The sequence below is a fragment of the Cephus cinctus genome, unplaced genomic scaffold (genome assembly GCF_000341935.2).
Source record: "Cephus cinctus unplaced genomic scaffold, Ccin1 Ccin1_scaffold0207, whole genome shotgun sequence".
Taxonomy (NCBI): Eukaryota; Metazoa; Arthropoda; class Insecta; order Hymenoptera; family Cephidae; genus Cephus; species Cephus cinctus.
Window position 1 is genome coordinate 25,151 of NW_014332926.1, and position 8,290 is coordinate 33,440.

Consider the following 8,290-nt stretch of genomic DNA (forward strand, 5'->3'; position numbering starts at 1 on the left):
GTGTAGATTTCAGACGACAGCCTTCAGTCGACAGTCAGTTTGAGCTTGAACTTCATCTCGCAGAATTGCGCATCGAGGATGCAGCCCTCGGGGATACAGCATCGATTCCAGAAAATTTGCCGGCCCTCGTCAACCATTCGATTCCAGGAAGCCTTCATGCAGGTTTCAAACGGCAGCCCCCGTTCTGAAGCTTTCGATGACTGCCCCGATCCCATGCAGACTTCAGGCGGTAGTTGGACACTGTTTTGATCTTGTTATTCAGCGTATCGAATTACTCGCAGAAAATAAGCGACCCTTTGTGCATTTCTAAAAGCGCATCGGATACTTTTTGATGTAGAGTTCGAGCTCAAAGTGCGCAGTTTGGGTAGTCGTCTTATCGCTTTTTGTTCGCGTTTATTGATGCCACTTTATACCTAATGGTCCTATGGACTATGAACTTTTATGTGGGTTGAAATTCCATAGGCCGTAAGCAGAATGCAGAATACATAGCGCATGCACATTGCTAACTCGACATTTTGAAGAGCGCATGCGCTATGGATTCTGCATTCTACTTATGGCTTATAGAGTCTTATGTGCTTCGGCCTTAAGGGATTATATGTAACACTCCGAACGCCTAATTCCGCGGGATACTTGAAATCCCACTCGATGTGCCTCGCTGCTGGGTTCCATTGATAAAAAGTGAAAACTCACCTTGCGAATTTGGAAGGATTGTTACGAAATAAAAGTGAATATTAGGATAGAAACGTATATATGAACTGCGATCTGCTCTGATCGAAGGTCGATACACAAGTCTTTATTTCAAACTCAAAACTCTTGGGACTCGCCTCCAGAGTCTTTATAAAGATTCTTCTATCAACATACATAGTATTCAGCCAATCAAGCGCGAGTTCAGAAGGAACAAGGAAAGAAGACTGTGAACTTATACTAGTTGTTTCTCACGGTTGCTTCTTCGGTGAAAGGACTAGTCGTCTTCATTTAAATCATTGATACTTGACTTGCTGGCATTGAACACTCTTAACGTAAATCAAGAGTTCTAAATAACTATAAGTAGTTCAGACGCTTTTTAAGTAAAAAAGGGAATACAATTCTAGTATTAGTAATAAAAACAACGTCTATTATAAGGTTTATAAATAATTACAACATCACCACTTGCATATATCGATTCTCTCAGAGTTGTCCTTTTATAAATTGAATCTTTTTTTAATAATATCTTGGATTAAAGATATCCTATATTTGTTGTTTGAATAATCGAGGGTTTTGAATTGCTAAAACGTATACCATCTATAGCCGAATTCCTGAATTATATCGAAGGTTGTCGCATACGTCACACATAATTCCAACTGTTGCCATCTACACAAAGAACAAGAATTAACAGTTATCAGCACATGTATGTATATACTGTGACGTGGCATTTTGATGCACGTCACAAAATTAGGCGAATTCGGCTACGTCGTGGGACCGGATGGGTTACGGAGCGTTTCGCGTGGCGTTGGACTGATTTTATTTTAAGAATTTGTATTTATTTCCTTGTGGGGAACGTTTCGTTTGTTTTTGAGTTCATTAGGCAGATGCGAGAGGATTCGAAACAATTTGTATTAAGACGGGGCCCGAGAGAGAGCCAACTACAGGCCTGGCGGAGCGCTGTCGAGGAGAGGTGACGTCAAGACCGGAGCACACAACCTGGTGGCTCAACTACGCGTAGCAAGCGGCGAGCGTCTTCAGAAGCAGAGGGCATATAGGAGTTGCAGAAGCGGCGTGAAGCCGAATATCGAGGGAGTAGAGGTGGATGTGATTCCAGCCTTTCGGAAACGGCACTGCAGCCATCCTAGCGTAGCAAGATGCCAGGATTTATTTTACCGGGATCGTTAAAACAATTGAAGATCGCGAACTGGCTAGCGGAGCCGATGTAACAGCGAACCTGATTGGACCAGGGGGTGGTAATACAGCGCGCTCTCAGGAAGGTTCCCGATTTTGGAAATTTGTAGCGTCACTCACGACGTGGCCTAACTCAGGGATAAACGTGCTATCGTTTTCTACCGACTTTTGTATTTACTGTATCGTATCGTGATCCGTTTGAGGGACTATAATCCAGGAGAGTGTGTTCCTGGAAATAGTAGGAGCTACTGGACAACGGTGAGTGACGCTCAGGGGTATTTTGGCTATTTTTTATTTCACGAGATCAACCGATCTTTTCTGCTCGACGCGTCATCCTGCGCTTTTCTGACCGCTAAGGGTCCAAGGATAGCTAATCCGGTGACAAACAGGGGATCGGTCTCTCATTTCATTATTTCAATTCTTCCGGTTTTGTGTCTAACCGTTCAGTCCACGTCTCGCGGAATCGTCTCCCTAGCACATGGGTGCGTGAGTCAATATCGTACCGTTTATTATCGTAACCGTACCATTTGTTATATCGTATTGTATGTTGCGTTGTTCCAGCGGGAACATTATTGTATAATATCGTTCGGGTAAATATCCCAGTGTGTTCTGCATCATCTCGATCAGTTTTCTGTACTTATCATTTGTATCTCAGCATCTCGTTCTTATATTTTCTATTTAAAATAAATCGGATCCGTCCCCGGATTTTGGTTCCGATAGTTTGTTGTTTTCAGTAGTTTTTAGAGTAAACCTCCCTAATTTTCAGATTTTCATTATTGCCTCCCAGACGCAGAACCCCACCGCATAAGAGCTGGCCAGGGTGTTCTTAGGAGACAGAGGTGTAACTCTGGTTATACCTGGCGCCCAATAATTTAGTATTTCATTAATTATTTCTCGCGGTGCCGTTTATTTGTGCGTCACCGTTAAAAAGTGTCGTCACCTACATAAAGTTAGCACTGTAATATTTACTTCTTGAAATTTTTATTTTGCTAAAAAAAATTGTAGGTTTTTTTTTTGGAAACTAAAATTTGGAATATGAAGTTAGCCCTAAAAGTATTACTTTTCACACAAATAACTTTTTTGTGTGCAATTGATGCCCAATTGTTTGTTATTCACGGATCACCTAATTAAAAAATTTGTTTGTAAGCGGTTTCGTTAAAAACAAAACAAAACCATTCATGGACAACGAGGCGGTCATGCCGCGTGGCTGTGAACTAGGCTGCATACATCTAATACATATTTTTCAATTAAAATCATCCTCAGAAGTTAGTATGGACTTAATCGAAGCACAATCGGTAGGTGGTTACAAATACCACAATTAAAACCTTTCATAGTCATTAATTAATGCAGGAGATGCGAAAAATCGTACCTCTGTAGTACGATAAGCATCGAAAGCTGGGGTTGGCTAAGAAATGGATACAAGCGTATTGAAACATGTTTTTATTGATAAAATTTACAATTCTAAGCCGATCTTGCTCAGGAAGCTCCTAATCAAAGCAGGAACTCTTGCTAGCTATTAGTGGCTTAATTAAAACATTTAGTGGTCATTAATTAGTGGAACATTCTATGTCATATTGGTAGATAATTCTAGAGTGCGTCGCCTCCCGTGTTAGAAAATCGGCACTGACTACAGCGCCTCTAGCCCAGAAGCATTTTATTTGTTGAACTTTTTCTTTTGCCAAATATTTATTAGTTTTATGCACTTAACTCTAACCATAATGGAATTCGTATGCCTCTATTCGGAGGTAATCCGGCCAGCGCGCAGCTGTCTCAGTCACATGGTGGATAAGGTTGTCCTTTCCGAATTGAACTGCGCATGTGGTGTACAAGCCCTGTGAAAATGTTGTCCTGCCGACATATCAGCCGTCCTTCCCTTCCTTCCTTTCCTTATGGCTGTATCCCCAATGGGGGACATGTGCCAGTAACTGGTCCTAATAATCAAGGTTGGAAGTTCGACAATAGATGGCGATGTACCTAGCGAGACGGGCCTTATTCAACTCAGCGTGAGGGTATCTACAAAGTTTATACACCAAATCCGAACAGTGTTGGGCGAAATCCGTATAAATACTCACTTAAGTTTTCATATTAAAACCCATTGGTGAATGCCGCTGGAAGCTAGGCGCGAACCTCCAACTTTTCGGTCGTGAATCCGCTACCCTATCCACTGGGCTACGGCCGCCCCCCTCAGTGCCAGCCGTGGTGCAATGGAAAGAGCACTGAAATATAAGTACATATAAATCCTATCTAGGCTCCATCATATAAATATAAAAACGACAAAAAAATATTTAGCAATCTTCGAAATAAAATATATGTGGTACTATTTCAGGTTATGTTATGTTGGGTTAGTCCTCCCCGTACGCACTGCTTTATCCCAGCTTAAACTTTTTCAGAGACTGTACAATGTGTAATACAGACAGGCTGCTACTCTCACCTGTGTCCTTGCTATCTCTCTCTGCTCGCTCCCACCACCGCCATACGGATTAAAGTATGGATAGAGTTCAGTGGTTTTATGGTGATTTTTGGTGGACCAATTAAAAAATTTATTGGTTGCTCATTTTTTTGGAAAATGGAAAATAAAATTTGGAGTGTGAAGTTAGCCCCGAATATTACTCAGGATATTACATAAACCGTAGTAATAAGGTAGTCAATACCCTTAATATCCATATGAAATTCTCGAAATAATAGAGTAAGGAAATAAAACTTTAAACAAACCCTCGAACGTGGGTACCTCGAGAAATATAAGTTTATTAAATAATATATCATGATTCACTGGCACACGTGCCTGGTGCTGAGGTTGGTCTTAGGTTCGAAACTCACGTCTTATCTCTTTTTTTTTTAATGATCAACTATGGTAATTGGTTCACCTAATTAACTGAAGATTCATTAAATACATGATTATATTAGTCTACAAATATTGTATTATATTACATCGTATACATACAATAAATTAGTACAGGAATCAGCGAACGTTAAAACGTTTAAATAGCGCATAAATAATATTCAGACGGATGAAGAAGGCATTACGAAAAATTATCAAAAACAAAATTGCACTTATAAATCTTGGGCATAAAATGATGAGCATATAAAAATGAAATATAAAAATGAGACTTTTTTTCCATTGCTGTCAATTTTTCTCTTATATCTTGATGAGAGTCCGTGTAGCAACAAGTGACGCTGCTAACTTCCATCAGCTATGGATTATGATATGTGAAAAACATGCATTGGGCGCGTTGGCAACGATTCAGCTTCGTAATCGTAAGATGCCGAGTTCGCGACTAGAGACGAAAGCTTTTTTTTCTTCATTTCTATTTTGTTTAATTTCTTTAAGAGGTAATGCCACTCTAACGGCTTAAAAAATAGGAAATTTTGGTCAATTATTATTAAAAAATAGCATATGTAATATAAAGTTTCTTTATATAAATTTATTGTACACTGAACGTCATTAAAGTTGTCCAGCTTGTCGATGCTGTGAGGTGAGGTAAGAGAGAAGAGTGTACAATGACTGTTTGACGGACGTACCAGGATACGTGCGTGAAACGCAGCTAGCGCTATAGTGCGAGCGAGACGCGAAAGCGTCGTACGGTGCGTCCTTTTCGCACGCATGAGTGGGAGTGAGACGCCATTTGAAATTTGAGTCCCACTGATTGTGAGTCGCACCTGGAAGCTTGGTGGGACATTACCGCTAGCTAGCCTGCTCGACAACGTAGGAGAAGAAAATGCCCCACCAAGCTCCCTATTGCGAATGAGGGGCCGCATTGCCGTCTCCCTTAAACTTGTGGTGTGCAACAAGGATGTGCCGAGCGACACTCTGGCGTCTCGCTCGCACCTTAGTGCTCTCTGCGTTGCAAGCGCAGGCAGAGGTATGTGAGCAGGCACCGCCCAGTCTCCTCTCTTACCTCACTGCACTACGTCAACAAGATGGGCCCATTAATGACGCTCAGTGTACATGATTTTAAGAGTATACTACAATTTTTTTCTTTAAATTGGTGAGTTTGCAACTTATTCAACAAAACCTCTTATTCATAACAGTGTTCTGCGGCTGGACGAATTACTTTTTGGAGGTTTGACCTGAAACAAAAATCCAAATAATTTTCAATTCTATATAAGAATAGCGACAGAAGGTCTAATCAGAACTTTGATTTTAGACGTGCGCCATTTTTACAAAACATGCCATGTTTTAATTTCCCTACGTATTTCTCTAGCTATTCTTATACAGAACTGAAAAATGTTTGTTTTTTTTTTGTTTCGGGTTAAACTTCCAAGGAGTGATTTGTCTGGCCGGAGAAAACTGCTCTGAACAAGAGGGTTTGTTGGGTACGCCACCGTTTCGAAAAAAAATTAAACAAAAAATTTTTTTATACTCTTAAAATCATACTGCCTTTCCTTTTTCTTATTTTTGTGTTCCATACTTGAAACGTTTATATTCATTCACTCTATATTTGAAAACGCAGAGCGAACTCATACTCTCAAACTAGAAGAAAGAACTGAAAAAGGCTAGCAGAAGCCGCGGGAATATTTTCAGTTTGTTTGCAACATTGTATGCCTTCATGGGTTCGCGGCATATGTATTCTCGAAAAGGTTCCGTTCACTATTACTTTTCTACGATTGCTATAGTTCATCACCGAGTTTCATGTGTTTTATTTGACAAATGGAAAACAATGAAATCTCTAGCAAGGTGCACATGTCATTGCATAAAGTATTTGTTATAAAACTGCATATGCAATGTCTTGAACTACACATATTTTATTTTGCATATGGTTTGCTTAGGACTGCATTATTTTTGAACTTCGTCCTCCCATGCGAGCCATGCAACACCGGGTCAAAAAATATTAAACAAAAAAGAAATGAAGAAAATAAAGTTTTCGTCACTAGACGCGAACTCGGCACCTTACGATTACGAAGTTGAATCGTTGCCAATGCGCTCGATGCATGTTCTTCATATATGACAATCCATAGCTGGTGGAAATGCGCAGCCTCACTTGTTGCGATACGGACTCTCATGAAGATGTAAGAGAAAAATTGACAGCAATGGAAAAAAAATCTCGTTTCATTCGCTTAACGCTTAACGCTTTTGCATTCCTAACATAGATACATTTCTCCACTTCATTTTTTGTTTTAATGTGTCGTGGTCGCAGCGTGGTCTGATTAGAAAAAAAAAATTTAATAACACTCGCACGTATGGCAGGCTGTTTCACGTTTTGATAGTTTAAATATTATTCAGCCGAATAGAAAAGTGGTAAAAAATGTCCCAAAAAATTGCACTTATTAATATCGGGTAAAAAAAATGAAAAGCGTAAAAAACCCTGAATTTCATGTGTTTTATTTGACAAATGGAAAACAATGAAATCTCTAGCAAGGTGCACATGTCATTGCATAAAGTATTTGTTATAAAACTGCATATGCAATGTCTTGAACTACACATATTTTATTTTGCATATGGTTTGCTTAGGACTGCATTATTTTTAAACTTCGCCCTCCTATGCGAGCCAAGCAACACCGGGTCGAAAAAAATTAAACAAAAAAGAAATGAAGAAAAAAAAAGTTTTCCTCTCTAGACGCGACACCGGGTCAAAAAATATTAAACAAAAAAGAAATGAAGAAAAAAAAGTTTTCGTCACTAGACGCGAACTCGGCACCTTACGATTACGAAGTTGAATCGTTGCCAATGCGCTCGATGCATGTTCTTCATATATGACAATCCATAGCTGGTGGAAGTGAGTAGCCTCACTTGTTGCCACACGGACTCTCATGAAGATGTAAGAGAAAAATTGACAGCAATGGAAAAAAAATCTCGTTTCATTCGCTTAACGCTTAACGCTTTTGCATTCCTAACATAGATACATTTCTCCACTTCATTTTTTGTTTTAATGTGTCGTGGTCGCAGCGTGGTCTGATTAGAAAAAAAAAATTTAATAACACTCGCACGTATGGCAGGCTGTTTCACGTTTTGATAGTTTAAATATTATTCAGCCGAATAGAAAAGTGGTAAAAAATGTCCCAAAAAATTGCACTTATTAATATCGGGTAAAAAAAATGAAAAGCGTAAAAAACCCACACAATTATTTTATACATATGTATGGTGAGATGAGACAAATAGTGTATCTACTTAGAAATTTTTAGTTTCATACATTTTTGAGTAGCCTGATTCAATTTAGTAAATTTTTTTTATTCAAGCCTACGGAAAGATAATTGTATTTTTAATATCTCGAATTATCAGTATGTTCTGATGTAAAAAATAATTCAGAATTAAAATTATACCTCGACATAATTTTCTGATAATTCGATGTATTAAAAATGTTACCTTTACATAGCCTTGAATGGTAAAAATTAAATGAAAAAAAATCCCTAACCAGTTACATTATCGGTTTCATCTCACTATAGAAAATAATTGGTTCATTTTTATATGCTCATCATT

At 38.9% G+C, this 8,290-nt stretch overlaps 1 long non-coding RNA gene across 1 annotated transcript in view; it reads right to left on the reverse strand.

The window, feature by feature from the left end:
* Positions 1–3,315: 3,315 nt before the first annotated feature.
* Positions 3,316–8,290, reverse strand: part of LOC112493942 — a 6,661-nt gene continuing 1,686 nt past the window's right edge. The window contains exons 2-3 of the long non-coding RNA XR_003058933.1: positions 3,948–4,091; positions 3,316–3,806 (exon numbers count right to left, since the gene is read on the reverse strand). This is a non-coding gene — a long non-coding RNA (uncharacterized LOC112493942). The remainder of the gene's footprint in view (positions 3,807–3,947; positions 4,092–8,290) is intronic.